Raw genomic sequence first — 18,256 nt, forward strand, 5'->3', positions numbered from 1 at the left:
ATAGTTAAGCCAGCTCACTGAATTTAACATCTGGTTGTTTGGAAAGCAGAGACAGAATTTGATTTTAACTTCAAGTCTGAATATCCCTCACTATGGTAAGTGATAGAAAGTTTCATCTGCATTCATTGCATGGAAAGGAAGGTTTGAGTAGATTTGGGTATGATATAAGGAAGATTTAGTGTTTCAGCCTATCATTTTAATGGTGTAGTCTATGGCATCTAAGAATCATCCTGCAGAGAGATCAGAGATCTCCCAATCTGTGGTGGTGTTACACATATTCGTAAGTTTTCCTATCTTTAATACTCTTTATCTTTTAAGAACACTGTTGAACTACTTACTACTGATTGGAGATCAGAATGCTTTTGCAGTTAAAAAAAAAACATAAATTATTTCCTAGTCCCATCTAAATTTTTTGGAAAATCCGAGAGCTCAATCCCCTGATTTAACACATAGGATGTATCTTTCAGTGCCACTTCTTCAGATTAATAAGGAGGGCATTCCAGATTTCTGTTTGTTTGGTTTTCGTAGGACTAGCGGGCCTGTTGGTAGAAACCACACTGAGGGGGGCAATTATTGTATATAGCTGCATCCGTTTAAGCAGTAGCTGTCCTGGAAATAATGCTGTAATTAAAAGAATCGAATTCAGATGTTCCTGATGCTGAAATATGCTAGGTTTTGGGGSCCATGTGGAAGACTCTCGATGCCTGGTAGCATAGAAACCAACTGGACTTGTATCTTTGGTTTCATGGAATGTTTGTTCATCCCAGAATCAATCTAAAAGTAAAAAGCAAATGGATCTGTGAGSGCTTCCTATGCTTTTAGTGCACTGGTCATGAAGAAGGCAGGTAGAGATTGTGCATACAGAGGTCATGCCTCTCCTGGAGTTATTCTTGCAGTTCTTTTCCTATCATAGGTGACTCTGTTTTCTCTTTAGGGGCTGTGCTTGCCTTTCTTTTAGGTGCTGTGCATGTGCTCATCCACCTCAAAATGATTCAAATGATTTTAAACCTCAATCTTAACTATTCTTCTGGTCAATAAAAAAAAAGGAAAAAAGAAAGAAAAGGAAAAAAGAAAGAAAGAATAAAGAACGAAACAGTAAAAAGAGATAGAAGAAGAGCTTGTGGTCAAAAGGAAGTTTCTATGAGAGGCAGAGAGCTGCAAGTCTTGAAATACAAAGCTGTATCTGCCATGATCCAATTGACTTATGCCAGGTTGTGTCTCCAGGTCACTTTTGTATTGTTTTTTGATCAAGTAAGGCAACAACACACTTGGGGTGCCTGAAAACCAGAGAAGAAGAGATGGWGTTGATGATGTGTTTTACACTAATATTTCTATTCACATTCAGGAGGCATGATTAAAAAGATGCTGAAATGAGGTTTCCAGTATCCTATTGAGAAAAATTCATGATCGTAGTAAAAATCTGCATTAGCATGTCAATCATTTTTAGAAACATATTTATTGCAAAATTTTTCCATACAACTTCGAACTGAGATTCAGGTTTGGGATATTGATCCGTGTCTAAATTCATTATCGTGGTCTATTTGTCATGATTAGAATCATGAGATTTTGGGATGGTAGAGATGGAAAAATCAGTTTTCAAAGATTTGTATRGATTGTGATTCTATGATATTTTTAGAAATAAGCATTTCACTGTGAGTGTATTAATTACAAAATGCCCAAAATTTTTTGTTTTCAAGAAAACTTATTCTGTTATAGTTAGCATACTGTCTTTCTGTGCCTTGTGCAACAATACACAAATATTTYGGCTTGTTTCTATCACTTGTTACTGACTGAAGTAAAGGCAAGAGGTCTACAGTTATGTAGCAGAAAGTAAGAATACTAAGATGGACAATAAATCAATTCCAAGTTTATGTAGTACTGAGCAGTACCAAAGTTATTCAGCATTGATTCTACACAGTTCAGCCCAGCTCTACAATCCCTCTGCTTTCCTGTCCTGCAGCAGCCTGTGCCCACCAGCTGGCCCCTGCCACCGCCAGCACTTCTCCCGAGGGGAGGAAGAGCACTGCATCACGGCACATTGAGGATAGGATTGATGAGGATCTGTATAGTGATCCCCAAGGGCTGGAGCTCAGGACACACAAGTCCTGCCCCCCCTCCTCCCCCCCCCAGAGATGGGAAGGACAGAGGGGTTGCCAGTACCACCTTGTGTTTTGCTGATGGACTCCTCCTTTCCGWACCCCCATGGAGTGACCTTCTGGTTCCTGCAGTTCCCACTTCCAAGGATAGGGAGTTAAATGAGGGAGGAGAAAAATTCCCACTCATGACTCCTCCAACCTCAGTCTCCTTGCAACCTAGAACCACGTGTCCAAAAGATGTACTAGTACTGCTGTGCTTAGTGGTTTCATGATAGATTTTTTGGTAGTATTACTGTGGAAGATTCAGTTGATTTTTTTTTTCTAGTGATAGAAAAGACTATCAAAATACTATATGGTTAAATGTGAATTTTTTTTGTTTGTAATCACTATTTTATACTTTTTATGAGATCTTTATGAATTCTAATTACTAATTTGTTGTTATTGTTGTTATTTTAATTATTAGGTACAGTGAGACTTTTTTGTCATCAGAACTCTTTTGGAAGACAATGGCTAAGGCACGTAACACATTATTCTCCAGAGAATTTTCAAAGGCATTGTAACGCRGAGTTACGCTTTTGCTATGTAGCCTTTTCTCATGGGAACCCATTTCTTTCAAAGTTTTCTTTGAGCACTTACTGTGAGGTAACAGCAAGTTGCCAAAGCAGTTTAATTTTTGGAAATGGATGGTTTCATATAACATGTCTCTTAAAAAACAATTTCAGATTTTCCCCCTGTGGAACAACTATGTGCAGACATAGTTTTTCTCTTTGAAAGAATGTAACCCRTGTGTAAGGACCACGCTGGTATGACACAGCTTTCCCCTGTTCTACAGTCAACCTGTACTAAATGGTAATCACCAAAAACATAGTGAACAGTGGCATGGCTAAGGAATGACTGTGAAGAGCATGACTCTGGAAAGATTTCTCCTGAGATGGGAGAAAACATTTAAATAGTACTGATGAAATTTTGCAAGTGTCAAACTAGTGTTTTACCCTTTGCCCTGCAGATGGGTGGGAGAGTGGTATACATTTATTCATGTTCTTTTTTGRATATCTCTGACACTCGAAAAGGCTATGAGATAGTCAATTGTTTAGTTTTACTGTAAAATACCTTTTAATTTTGGCTATGCCACAAACTTCAGTAACATAGTATATTATTCATCCTTTTTATCTTTAGCTATTGTCGTGGATTATCCCTTTTTAAAATAGGTAACATTTCATTTGCATATATGTCAAATATATTTTAAGGCTCGTGTAATGTGAAGGCACTTTTTGGTGTTGGGTACTGTGAACATATTTTTCTTTCAAGAAACATCTTTCAGATTTTCAGCTTTGCTGTAGAGGGCTTAAGCTGATTTGAATTTAGCACTCATATAAGTTTTGAATTTGTTCTCAACAGTCCTAAACAGGTCATTTTAGTTTCTGTGTAATAGGTGAAGAAACTCAGTTTTGAGTTCTGCTCGCAGTTAGTTTCTGGGGATGGATACTGTGTTCGGCTTTAAGGTGTAGCAAATCATTCTAAAAGAACCCGTGAGCATTGGTAATGCATTTCCTGATTGCCATTTGAAAGCATCAAATACAAAAAAAATTTGGCTGGGTATTACAGAGACCTGTTGGGTTTATCTGGTTGTTTAATACTGAGTAATATTTCATTCTTAATTCTGATGAGGATTAGTGTAGAATTGCAAATGAATCTAATCCAGTCTTTGTTATTTTGCTGGCACATATCTTTGCAAAATAAAAAATGGACTTCACACAAGCATGGAGAAGCACAAACTGGAATACTGCGTAATGTCACAGAAAAAATAGATTAACATAGTCAACTCTGGAAAGCAACTAAATCAGTTTTTGCAAGGTAGAGGTGTGTTTATTTGAAAAGAGATGTTGGGAATAAGAAGGAAGACAACGCATTGTAAATCATACTATTATCTTGGAAGAGTCAACGATATCTTACGATCATCACTGCACAGATGGTGTCAGTCTAGAAATATTAGACATCTTCATATTGATCTTATGTAAAACTGGCTTTTCCTTGACCTCAGTTAAACCGTGACTGAATTTTACCTCCATAAAATGTTCTATAGCRAAGGGTTTTTTTACGTCTTATCAAATGATGCCATAGACTTGGGCATTGGGTGTCTGTCTAGCCTGATTATTGGATACAGTTAAAGCATGTCATACCTCTGCAGAAAATTGAACTGGCTTTACCCAGCACTTCAGCTTTCATTACACCAAGGGGATCCTAGGGTACTCACTGTTGTTTTGATAGATAAGTTTTTCAGGAAATCTGTTTGTATTCTGTGTGTGTGTGTGTGTGTGTGTAGAGGGTGAGTAATCTCTCTCTCTCTTTTTTTTTTTTTTTTTTTTTTTTTTTTTTTTTTATGGCACACTACTGCAGTTCATTTTTCTGGGGTTTGGTAGAGTTTTTTGGTTTGTTTGGTTGATTTTTTTGTCCTCCCCTTATCCTGCCATTTAGCAGTGTAGTACATGTTTTCATTAATAGGTTTTATTTCCTGTGCCATATCAATACATCTACAAGTCTGGTGCTTTTTATAAATGCAGTTATTTTTTATTCTTACTATATGAGCATGATGGAACACTTATACAGTGTTCTAAGGTTGCAATAAGCTGTAATTTTAAAACCAATTATTTTGGTAATGGACAAGTTTTCTGTAGCTGGCTGTGAAATTTCTCCAACTTTGTTACMCTTGTTCCTGCTGCCAAACTTGGTATAAGTAGATTTTAAAAGTGATATATATATATATATATGTATAGGAGGTATCTTTATCAACAAATAAATCATATTTAGGAAAAATACAGTTCATAAGTGGAGCTTTTTTGGCAGAACATAGAAGTGATTTGCAGAGTGGCCGAAACATCTCTCTTTCTGTTTTACTGAAAGAAAAACTTAAATAGAGTATTTACCTAAAAGAAAAATGAATACAGCTGAAAAACTTTACAGAAGTTCTGTCTCATTTTAGTTGATCACATGTAATGCATGTTCCATCAACTTGTCAGTCTATTTTTCCTTTAGAGAAGCAAAAACCATTTGTAATTTCTTTTAGGCTACATGACATTCTTCGTTGTCAAAGACTGACTCTGTTCTACTATGACATCCCAGTATTTAGCATGCTAGTGATACACAGTCCTCTCTGAACTCTTGTAGATCAAGTTATGGAAAGTCAGGTAAGTGGCATTTTTCTTTATTATATTGCACAACGTTTAAGTTATATTATACTCAATCAGTATACAGATATATTTTCAAACTCATTTAGCAAAAATGCGCAATATAATAATATTAAAAAGCCACTTATCCAACTTACTATTTGTGAATTTAGCTCCGTGACCTAGTACTCATGGTGGTCCCCATGCGTAATACATACTGGGGCACGTAGCTGGTGAAGAATTAGGTCTTTCTAGTAAAAAGTGTCTTATACATAGAAGGACAAGCATAAAGGGCAGCAGGTTGTGAGCAAACAAGGTCAAAATATTTAAACTATTTTTAAACAGAAAGAATGCTTTTGTTAATGGATCTTTTTTACTATATTCTGTACTGGATCTGGGAATAGCTCTAGGAAGGATCTTGCTCCTACTTCCTGGGAGAAGATAGTGTTTTGGGAATAGATAAACTCCAGAAAAATTCAGTCAATGTGATAAATATTTCTGAAAGATTTTGTAGGATGACAATGGGAATCTGTCTAAAACCACTTCTCTTAACAATTGCAGAACCAAGCACRTGCTATAAGAAGTCGAAAATCAAGTTTTGCATATAAAACTGCAGTGTAACATCAGGTTACAGCTCAAGCCAAAGAAGTTATAATTCATAACCCATTTCTACAAAACCCGGCTATTTTTTTCCAGTGAAAATAGAAGTTAAGATGTACTTTTGAACCTTCAGTTTGTTGGAAGCTATGCGTGTTTCATCCTGGTTACAGGAAAAGCTTTGACAAGGCAAGGAAAGTATTTTAATATTGCCTTCAATGCCACCCTTGCCTGTCACAATGAGAGCGATGCCTGTTTGGTGGCTGTGTTTTCCCATCCCAAGCCAGCTGCCTCCAGCTAGACCTTTCTTGAGGAAAATCAATCACAAGATTGCATATTTATCTCTTGGGAGATTCAGTGTGTGTGAGCAATAGGAACAAACACCAGTAGAAATTCCCTATTTCAGGTTTTTCACTGACTTTGAAAGATTTCCTATTGACCCTAGTAATATTTGACAACCATAAATAAAGAAAAGCATTCTAAAAGCAAAGCATTTTTACTAATTATTGGGCATAAAAACAAATTTCTTCTCTCATATATAGGATTGGTCCTCCAGATTGAATTTATAASTATATTGCTCAGACAATGTAGATAATTTATGATACAGCCAGAGGTGTAATTGTTCTGTGAATAAAGAGAGGCTCTTAGCTTCCAGGCATGTAAAATGCTTTTCATGAATATTAAGTAAACTTTAATGACAGAATAAAAGAGCAAACTGGAGGATACTAGCTTATATCCTATCTAAACCGGCCTACAGCCACATTAATGTTTGTAAATAATAGATTTAGAATATCGCTAAAATAACAGCAAGGATTTCCTCCTTTTTCTCCATACCCTTTTAACCGCTTTTTAAACAAATAGTTGGAAGAGTGAAGGATATTTGCCTACATACAATTACTTTTCATTTTTCTTTAATGTCTCCTGTAAATTGTAATAATCAGGGGTGTTTGAGAAGCAGTGATAGATTGCAGTTGAGGCTATTAATTGCAGTGAGGTTGTACTGGTTCAGATAGTTCCGATGTCAGGTGCTTGAAATATTAGTTATTTCAAGGACAAAATGGATTATAAATTATGAGTAAATCTGTACCAAGGTGATTAAACCCACTTGTAAACTGTCAAACATGGGTGCTGCTTTAAGTTGTAGGTTAGTCACTCATGAACTGGAAAGGAGATCAGGAATTAAATTTAGAGGTTATATGTGAGAAGTAACTGAGTTACTTCTGAGACTGAGCATTTCCTGTGCTTTATACCCTCTTAATGATTTTTGTTTAGCTTTATGGTTATTCTAGTCCACCAGCCTTCTAATCTGATGCTAGAGCAGTTGCTCTGGTGAGAACATTGCTGCTAAGACAGATTTACAAACTCACTTGACCACTTGGGGGAGATAAAAAAAAACAGCAGATCTATGGAGCCCTCATGAAGGTCACAAATGCACTTACAGCTTCCTAAAATTTCCACTCTAGCAGTATGTCATTACTAGAAAGTAGCATTCTCATTAAAACAATATTTTTTCCAGTAGGATGAAATATGTATTTCACTACAAGAGGCTTCTGAGGAGTAGTTCTTATGATCATCAGTCAAATATTGTTTAATGAAGGTTTGGAATTGCTTAATGGTTTATTTTTGAGTTTTAGGGCATAAGAAATTGAAACAATGGAAGCTGAAGAATAGTTCAGTAGTTTAGAAGTACTATTAATTTGTTTTTGTGCAGCTATTGAATTTTGCCACGTGTTCACACTCTCATGCACACTAAAACACTCAAAAAAATTCCAATACCCTGCATAAGAAAGTAAACAAAATTTGAATGCCTAAACAAAGGGTATATCTTAAGCAGTGGGAAAAAAAGCAATAAAAGATATTTTGCTATTTATTTTCTACTGTCAAAGTTCTTTCATTACAAGCCTGCACCTTTCTTGCTCGTATATTGTCTGTGATGTGTGGGTATTAGCAGGAGAGTGTTAGCAGAATTACAGGCATTTTAAACCACTATTTTTAACTCTTCAACTATTACATCTAAAATAAAACATGTGTTATAGTCATTATAAAACTTGTCATTCTGGGTATTCTGTTGCATGCACTATTAAAAGCRYAGTCATCCTCAGTTGGTCTCAAGTGCCCTAGGTTTGAGCTAGAGTTTGAGGCAGAGGGGTTCCTGTTTTCCATTCTGGTTCAWTTTTTTTGTGTAGATCTTTCCATTTGTATTCTTTTTCAGACATTTCTTTCAGCTTGTTCAAGTCAAGCAACAATTCTCTCCTCCCCACTTCTGCCACGTAGTCGACACTGGGTCTCTACTCCAAATGTCACTCCCTTCCAGAGGCACTTTGTATCTTCCTGTACTAGAGTGAGCCTTGATCTGATGAGATTGATCCAAAGAAGAGTATTTTTTTCCATCTGGCCCTTGCTTTGAGACTTGAGTGCCCTGTAAGTTGCCTTGTGAGGCCTTACCCAAGCTGAGTCAGTTCTAATAAGGAAGTTCAACGACCAGAGGTCTTGACACTCCTCTGGCTCACTTCCACCTTATGAGTAGGTCTGTCAAACATTTTTGGGCCAGTTCCCTTCATCCATCTGTCAGCGCTGTTCTCTCCCTTGTTGCTGTCTGACTGGTGCCAAATGACTTTCTCATTCCCCCCAGGAGACAGAACGAGAGTACTTCATGTTTCTGCCAGAGTCGGTCCTACTGGTATTACCATTGGGGCAACCTATGGCACCACAAAATATGCATCTGCCCTCTTAGAGCTACAGCAGTTTGTTCCTGTCTTTTGTTTCATAGATGTTTCACAGACCACTTCTTTGTCAGTGCTCAAAATGTGGTCATCTTCCAGACACCCCTCCTTGGCTTTGTGACTTTTAGCCTACGGTAGCGCCTTTCCCTTCTCCTTGGAAACCAGCACAGGGCTGAGTGTGCCAGAAGCACACATGGAACCTGCTGGTTCCTCCATCCAGCAACTGCAGGAATCAAACCTCTGCAGCATCACAGAGCTGTGTGTAGGTGATGCCACATTTAGCAGACTCATGCTACAGTTGCTGAGTGCCTGAAAAGTCCAAGATCTCCCTTCTGTGTAAGCTAAAGTGAAGTACTTCTCCAGGTTTCCCACTGTGCAACACGTGTGGGACAAGTTCTTGAAAAGGAAAAGATTCCATATCAGTGTTTGGTGTTTGTAGAGATGTGGTGTCCATAAGCAGATTCACTGCCTACGTTCATTCCTCCAGTCCTCTGAGAACCTGTAGCATATGTTCCAATTATATTGTGAAACCAGTCATTTCTTGAAAGGACTAGAGTTTCCAGTTACTTCATGTGCTTAATTAAGAAAATAAATGTTAGCTTTATGAAGTGTTGTGTTATTTCTGTTTTTAAAAAACAAATATCAAAGAAAATGATTTATGAGTAGATGCAACAGAAATCATTTTACATCTCTTAAAGTTTATTCAAAAAGCCAAGTATCACACATCTCCCACAATGTGTGAATACTATTTTCAGATATTTTGTGAAGTGACTTGTTTCGCAATATGGCCATAAAAGAATTAGTAAAATACTGTGCACAAATGGTCTGTAATGAGGTTGGGTTTTGGTATTTCAGAAACAGCCATATCAACACACTTCTCAGGTATTTATATTTTTWAAAATACTCTTTTCCCCCTAAACTCAGAATATGAAAGAGTAGAAGCTTAACATCTGGGATACATATGATAAATAATTATTGTTCCATATTTTAGCTTCTAGTGCCTTGCTTGTTTTCACTTTCTTGTTTGCTTGTTTAGATCTTCTGTTTCCACTTAAGCATTTTCTCCATTTTAACTTTATTTAAGATTAAATAATAAGGTTAAAGGTATTTAACATTAAATACTATACTGATAATTGTAATGACAATATATATTAAAAGTGGTAAGCTATCTCTTTATCCTTCAGTGTAATTCTGGTCTGAATTTCCAGCAAGCATTTAGGATCTGCGCTATACAGGAATTCAACTACGTTATACTCTGGGTGGCAAAAAATCTCTGCAGCAGGAATAGTGGTCACTGTTTCTCCAGTTTCATTTAATTCCCTGAATCCCCTGCAGCTCTAGATACATGTGGAAGAGCRGAAGATGGATTCTTATGATGGGAAGGAAGACAGGACAGAATAAATTCCCATGTGTTCAATACTGGTCATACTCCCACGCCTGCCTTCGGAACATGCAGCATCTGGCTGCGTCTCCTCTCTCTTTGCCAGAGGGACTGCAAGCAGTTAATGTCACTCTTACTTGTTCAGTAATAGAAACCTGTAATCGCATCCCAACTCCAGAATCTTGTAAGCTGGGCCCCTAGTGAGTAGGCATCAATCATCATTCATACTTTTACAACCTGGTATTTATTTAGGTGGAAGATCAATGTCTGTTATAGTTGCAGTGTTTTGCCAGTGCTCAGCTCTGGAAAAGGCTTCAGGATCTCATTGCTTTTCYTTTTAATCTTGAGTGCATTTTCCTCAGTGGTGTAGAAAAATGCCTCTTGATCCTTAGGCTTGGTCTTGAAGTGTGTGGTATCAATAACATTTCAGTTAGAAAAGGATTATGTGAGAACATTATAATTGAGTCATGGGAGTTGTCACACTGCATATGATTTGAATGCCCTTTCCTGGAGGAGAGGGAAAGAGCTTTAGGCTTTTTAGTATTTTGTTTAAATAAAAGTCCTAAGCCGAGGATAAAAGAGCAAAAGTTATGACAGGAGTTCGTTGCTCCCCTGCCACGTATCTTGTGGTGACCTGCTACTGTTTGAAGTGGGCATGCCAGCAGGTGAAAAATGGTGAATCAACAGCGTTCTGCAGGTACTTTGTRCTTGCTCAAAACTGAGTAACATAAGGAGTGGCAGCAAACAGGCGGCCAGGGAGAGGGAAGCTAGTTGACTTGCTCAGTGTAACAGAAAACTCCTTTCCCCACAGTTCGCTGTTTGTCACTCTGGAAGAAGCTAAAGGCTAAGGAGGATAAGAAAGTCTTACTACAAAATAAATAGGGGAGAACATGGAGAAGAATGAATGTCATTCTTACCACATGCAGAGCATACTCACCACTGGTTTTGTTTTCTAAAAACTGAGTGTGGAGGGTGCCTCTTTCACATTAGGCGATGTCCTGAAAGGCCACTTTGAGTCTTTCTTTTTTTATCCTACTGCAAATATTCCAAGTCTTTATGCAGAAGTATGTTTSCTCTATTACACAAGAATGCTTAGCTAGTTCTACGCATCCCTTCAGAAAGCTGCTTTATGTAAAATAAGGAAGAGCCAGAAAATAACATGGAAGAACTATAGTTCTTCCAGTGATTCCTGACGAATGTTTGCAGACTTTGTGGCAACGCTTCTATGGGAGAAATGTGATGTGTGCATTACCTTATCCCCTGTGGCATGACTGTCACATAGGCCATGTCTGCACATGCAGRTATGGCTACTGATGCAAAGACCATCACGTGCCCTTTTGGATAGAGCGTGCTTTGACCGGTGTGGAGAGCTGTGTGTTCCTCTACCAACCTGTTGTCCATTGCTGATAGCTGGCATCAATGAAGGTCATTGGCAAGGCTGAGGTATTAACTGGTGGATAACCAACTTCTTAATAGGTGTGTAAGCTATTTAAAGTTCTTAAAGCACAGATGGTGCTATTATAGTATATTCCCCCACTGCCCTTATGTTCTCAGTGGCCCTAGTAGAAGTAGGGTCACTTTTTTCACACAATCATTTGTCTTCTTTCAGTTGGTTATTGTGGGTCAGTGAGGTTTTTTTTGTTGKTGKTGGTGGTGGTGGGTTTTTTTGTAGTACTGCAAGAACCTTTGTGTTTCAGTGTGCAAATTGCTAGGCCTATACACATTGCTTTTAGGTCTCAGCTTAGCTGAGAGACTCTCCTCTGTCCTCCACATGTAGTAATAGTAATAATGACAGGGGCCTTTTACTTCTGCTCTAGGGAGTGTGGCTGAAAATAAACAGTGGTTTTCAATAAAACCACCTAGTCTAGCCCATTCTCTCACAACAAACAAAATCTGAATGCATCATACTGCAGTGTGTCCACACACGCTGATTTTAAGTCRGCTTTACCTTCTGTGGTAGAGTTGCATTGACACTTAATGATATCTGAAAAAAAACCCATTGAGGGATGAGGCAAGAGGGAGAGCTGTAATGCAACTCTTGGCAGTTGACACTAAAAGGTTTCTCCAGGCCAAAATAAAATATGCTATAAACTTGAATGGGAACTGCACTGAAGCCTGTGATTGTTTCTGAATGTGAATTAAATAAGAATTCTTCACCCTAATGGTAATCATGTTGGCATAGCAGTGTTCCTGTGGCAGCAAACTATAGTTTTTAAGAACAATAACGTTAGAAGTGGATCATTACAGCTGAACAACACAACCAAAACACCTTGAACAAATAAAACCGCTTGTTTAAGAGCACTCTGTCAATCATCATTGTATGACTGCTTCGTGCTTTGAGTTTGAAAACATCCTCCTGAGGATGGAGGAAATAAATCAGAAGAGTAGCCTAAAAGAAAGACTCAATCTACTAGTTACTGGACRATGCGCGTAATGTTAACTCCTACTTACTACATTTTTTTTTCAACATGACAGAAAATTACTTTAACATGACTGTTATGTAAAGAGAGAAACTCATAGATATTTATTGCCTGGGATTGCACATGTTCTAATAAGGAGAGTATCCAGTGATCAACTTTTTTTTTTTTTTTTTTTTTTTAATGTGTTAAAAATGTGCCAATATATAGAGAGGGCTTTTTTTCATTTTTGAGGTTGTAACTTTACTGCTAAAATGAAGTTAGTGCAAAGAAAAGCTGACTGATAAGAACTTGACTAACATTTCATTACCTCAGTGTGAGATTGATTACATTTTACTAGCTGATGTTATCCTGACTCTAGCAAAAATATTAGACTGAAAATTAAAAAAAAGCAATGGAAGTTTGGTGCTAMAGTGAGCTCACACTGGGAAAACAATTCAATTACTACAAAATGACGTTATTAAAGTGTGAGTTTATAGTTGCCSTTCTAATTCATTTTCACTTTTTGCATTTTTTGTAAGTGGTTTCTGCCTTTTTTTTTTTTGATTAAGCAACAGGAAAGACAGGGCAGGATACTGTCTTACCCAGCTACATAGGTAAACAGTGGGAATAGATAGAACACATGTTGCAATTGATTTTTTTTGCTTTTAATCTCTTGAAAATTTATTGCCAAAACCTGCCTTTTGTGTCTACAGCCGTTTTAATACTTTATAGGTGAAAGAAGTTGTTTACATCATCATCCTCTCAGGCCTGTGGGATCACTGACTGTTTAAACTTCGAGGGGAAACTATAATGTTTGCAAAATAGTGTTATAGTTGAGAGCAGCCCAGTTATATCTTAATGCTGAGTTATAAGATGATGAACTGAGCATACAGAAGAAGGAAATGGGAGGAATCTTCAACATCTTCCGTATGCAAGTAGTTGCATATTCTCGTATTTGCAGCATTTTCTCCTGAAGATCACTTTTCAGAAGTTAAGGAGGAGAAGTAGCCAGAGTGGATGAGTATCAGGCCATCTGCATAGCAAAGTTAAGTCTGTGTTCATATCTATTTTTGCAAGCAGAGCTTCCATTAGTATTAGTAGGGAGCAAGGGATCTCATACAAAGATAGAACATGGCACAAAATTCTGGGGAGAATGCAGAACAATTTGGGGAAAACATTATGGTATTTAATTCTTGCTGTAATTAAATGATCTTTTAGAGCAATGATTAATGCATATCCAGAGGTACACTGTAGAACTGTTCCTTTTATGTTTATAAAGATTGAAACTAATTAATTATATTCACATGATGGAAGATTTAAAAATGCAAATTGCTCTCTAAGCCCAGTTTAATACAGCGGTTAAACCTCAAGTCACACTACGTGCCTTTAGTTATGCATTTTTTACAGAGCTTTTACATGTTGACRTGCATCTTATTCGGTGAAAAAAAATAAAGAAGGATGTTCTAGAGTTGTGGATTTTGTGCTGCCAGAAGCAGGAATCTCTCCTGAATCTTTTTTTCTGTAACAGATTAGAATAGCGGTCTGTCTAATCTCCTGAGGCTTTTACTTATGATTTTTTTAAATCTTTCCTGAGCTGGTATTTGARGTAGTACAGAATTTAAAGATTCAGTCCATCAGCAGTTTGCTAGATTGTAGTTTCTGCAAGGAGAATATTAAGGAAGTAAGAATGAAGTTTAATAAAATACACTGAGGCTTTATGCAACTATATATTGCTGCCTCAGAAATATTACAAGTATTTTATAGAAAATAACGCCTATTAAAGAATTTGGAATAAAATYTGTCTTGAAATTCATAAGCAAAGTGGTAGTTTTGAATGGCAATATGTGGAATTAGAGKAAAGTAGTAGTAAGATGCAGTTTTTCAGTGCATCCTTCGTAGTGGTTTTGTCATACCAAAAATAAAAAGAGAAAGAAGGCGGCATTAGAAGATGCACAGTAGAGACTTCCTGGGCTCTTTTTTATTGTCCAGCACCTCTCATAGGCTAGAGTGAGCTTGTGTGTGCCTGCTTCATGCTGGAAGTTCATTTTGGAAAGAGACTTCAGAAGTAATTCACATCTGCTGCTTTTGGAGAGGAGGAAGTCCAGTTAATAGTAGAAATGATGAAAGAAAGAGAAGACCAAAGGCACAAGAGTTAAGAATGAATTAATGGATTTAAGGAAGCAGGGGAATGATGCAGCATGAAGGAGGAGGAGAGTGAGAAAGGAAAAATAAGTATTATATTTTAGTTATTAGTGCATTCCCTCAGCTACTTAAGATTTTAAAATTCCCTGATATTTGTGTGGTTTTGACCACTTACTGCATATAAGCAAAGAACAGAGAGATGCAAGTCTTTCCTAATTAGTCTCTGCTTAAAAAATAACCTGTTTTTTCATTATGTCTGTATTTCTACTAGCCTGCTATCCTAAATCCATCAGCTTTTACCCCCTCTTTTGTAAATGACATGCCCTGATGTCAGGGAAAGATCCTGACCCTGTCCTATATCTGATGGCTTGATACAGACACAGTATTGCACCAATGTTATTGAGGTATTATCCAATCTATGGTGGTTAGAAAGGCACCTATTTTGCCATCCCACTGTCATAAAACTCATTGAATGAGAGCAGGTACTCTAAGAAATGCTTTTGTGTTTCTGCTCAAACACGTATGTTAATTTTTGCTAGATGAGTGAGATGAAGGAGAAGGACACCCCCAGGGTTTTCCTGCATTTTCCCCTAGTGTAATTAACTTCTGGTGCTGATTTCACAGTTCAGCGTATTCATGTTAGTCAATGGCACTAACTCCGTGGGAAACTAAGGGAAGTTGGATTCTTTTTTTTTTCTTCTTTTTAAACTAAATTGTTTGGCTGAAGAGTCCAATTAGCACTGGTCCAATTACAAGATGTCCTGGTGAAGGAAAGCAGGAAGCAATACGTCTTGCATCCTAAGCAGAAACTTCATTTTATTTTTAATCAGTACTCTTAAGGAAGACTTTATTGCGAGCAGACTTCACTGAGGGTTTGTTCATTATCAGCTCAAGGTGAAGCCAAAGGGAACCTTAATTATTTCATATCAGAATTGATTTAAAAAAATAAATAATGAGTGCGTGCACATGGGGTTGGTGCACCTATTTAAAAGTGGAGTTGCCATTGGTAACACAGCTGATTTCCTTTGTTAGAAGTCATTGTTCATTACTTGCCTGAAGTGAAAGGTTAGTGGCCTGTAGCGATCTGAAGAAGCTCCTACAAAAATGCACAGCAAGGATCTAGTGGTGTTATATAGTAGTCCTTTCCACATACTCTTCCTCAAAAAAGAAAGACATAGAATATGATTTTTGCTGTTCTAATAAATGCATGTGATATAAAGTACTATCAAGAATAATGGACTCCTGCTAGTGTCACATGAACAGCTGTAACATGAGGCATAAATTTTGCTTTCTTTATCAATGTTTGCAAAACGTACTTGCTGTAGGTTGCATAGAACTGCTGTGATTTTCTTCCTTAAAAAGCATCTTTGTACTTAGAAATAATTTATTTCAGTATGGCTGTTCCTTTAGCTTATTGATAGCTTAAAACTGTTACTTTGTGTGCGTATTTTCTTCTTGTGGTTTGAACGCAGTTAAAAATGAGGTCGTGTGTAGTACCTYTGATATCAAGGTATTCCAAAGACTCCTGGAGCTGTATGGTCTCTGAGAGCACCCTGTCTATCTCTTGCTCATCTTCATGGATGCTRTGCAGCCAGCTGACTTCCTCGTGTAACTCCTTTACCTGATGACACAATTTATCAACAACAGCAGACCTCCTGCAGGAGAGCTGACTGTCAGCCCAGGCCTCGCGAAGAGGCCCCATGTACTCGCTGCAGCCTGAGACCTGTAGAGCTGCATCTGCTGTCAGAACTGTCTGGGTCAAAGTCTCAGAGCTGATGCAGCAACTCCAACAGCTACTGGGGAACGTGCTCTGCGGCATGTCATGAGTATGTCATGAGGAAGCGTGCRCTCCTAGGCTTGGAAGCAAATGTACCTTCTTGTACACTTCTGCACAAACTACTGTGGCTGTTTGCTGCCTTTGGGAGCTGCACTTCTAACTTTCCTCTCTGGTTTAGGTGGTTTTCTGGGCCTTTTTTATCTGTGCTTCAAGCCATAGTTTGGTTAACATTTTTTCAGTGTGAAAATAAGCAAGTCCTCCCCCTTTTTGTGATAGTACAACAGTTTGTGAAGCTGAAACAGCTGATTCAACTGAAAAGTAACATATTTTTTGTTATTGGGGAGGAGGGAAGGTGTCATTTGCTAAACAGTTTGTATTTTAGTCTTAGATAGAAAATGGTCTGGTTTACCCCATGACCATGAAAATGTTTATCCTAGTAATTAAGGAATAAGGGTTCTGACAGAGGACCTGCTTAAGTTGGTACAAGCAACACAGCCAACAGGTAGGTGTGGTCTCAATTTTTGTATCCTAAATATTGCCATAGCCAAGAGTGGTCTATTTGGGGAGCTTAGAAAATTGAGACAACAGACTATATCCTCACTGATACACAGAAGATCTACAGAAACAAATCAGTAAAGCAAARTACCTTGTGTTGAGAACCTGAGACCTGTGTAATACATGCTTGCTTGTTTGTTTGATGGTTTGTTTGTTTTCACTTTGGACTAGTTCTTGGCTAGTCCCAATGTCTTAATGCCTGTTTACTGCTGGAGCACATCAAGTGTAGTGCTGGAGCACTTCTCTGAGACTAAGTTTAATCTGGACAGTGTCCAATCTGTACACTTGGAGACACTGATTCACAATGTGAAATAAATGTGGATGATGAAGAAACTCACTTCAGAAGTGAAGTGATACTCCTGATGCAAACTAAAATGTTAATGTAGTGGCACACAAAATGGCTTGTTCTAAGTCACAAAAGTCTATGGTAGAACAAGAAGTTAAGTTGTAGCCTTCTGATTCCTATAGTTGTGTTATAACTTCTAGGCAAATTTCATCCTAAATGCCTTTTGTTATTGAGATAAATATATATATATAACCCTTAAAGTAGAATAGGAGAATGGCTTAATAATTAGAAGGTTCCAGCCTTCTATATATACAACAGAATTGTGCTTCTGCCAAAGAGAGAGTTCAGCAGTTAGCATTTGTGACACCGCTGATACTTTTAATTGGTGTGTTGGTGTTAACAAACGTGTAATGGCGTAAAGCATGGAGAATTTCATTACGGTTTTGGCAAACCTGCACTGAAGGAAAAAGCAGCACAGATGGCTGGAAACAGTAGTAAAATATTCCATTTCATGTCTGCAGAAATCATTAGACAGTGGTTAAAGAGATGTTACTAATGCGTAAGATTCACTTGGGGAGTTATGTTTCCATAATGTGCACTAAAACAATGATACTTCTGTTTTTGTTTTTAAGTGGAACCATTGCCAAGTGCAAACATGTTCTCTGCAGTCATGAAATGGGTTTATCAGCAGTAAAGACGATGCAGATTTTCTCGAGGGCTTTTATTTTTCCTAAGCTCAACACAGTCAGCAAGCAGTAACATGGCTGCTGTTTTCTGACCACTGTTGCCAAARTTTAATCTTATCAGTCTTAGGCAGTTATCACAAAAGAAACGTGTTGATTTGATGCTGACAGTAAACCAAGATGAGAATTTTTATATAGTAAATCAGAGCAGCAAAATTTGGCCTACTTAGGACACATGGCAATAAAAACCACTAAGTGCAACATTTCATAGTTACGTGAGGGTGTGAACCTTTCTGCAGACCTTGTGAGACACCTGTGCTGTATAGCACTGATCAAGGGGACCATTTTTAACAGCACATTATGTGTGATTAGCCACTGCTTAATCAGGAATGCCTTTCCAAATGCCTCTTACCYTATTGTAAGAGACAAGAAGCAAAACCTCTCTACCTTTTT

At 37.7% G+C, this 18,256-nt stretch overlaps 1 protein-coding gene across 6 annotated transcripts in view; it reads left to right on the forward strand.

The window, feature by feature from the left end:
• The window catches only part of LYRM4 (LYR motif containing 4), a 77,597-nt gene that overhangs the window by 28,526 nt on the left and 30,815 nt on the right, over positions 1-18,256 (forward strand). Inside the window, exons 4-5 of one of the 6 annotated variants that reach the window (XR_014897844.1) lie at positions 5,161-5,281; positions 5,822-7,877. The exons of 4 other annotated variants lie outside the window; for them this stretch is intronic. The gene's annotated coding sequence lies outside the window, so the exon portion shown is untranslated. Of the gene's footprint in view, positions 1-5,160; positions 5,282-5,821; positions 7,878-18,256 lie in introns of those variants that run through there. One more of the 6 variants, XR_014897843.1, reaches the window with a different exon arrangement.

Source organism: Rhea americana, unplaced genomic scaffold, assembly GCF_003343005.1.
Source record: "Rhea americana isolate MKP2758 unplaced genomic scaffold, rheAme1 scaffold_70, whole genome shotgun sequence".
Lineage (NCBI taxonomy): Eukaryota > Metazoa > Chordata > Aves > Rheiformes > Rheidae > Rhea > Rhea americana.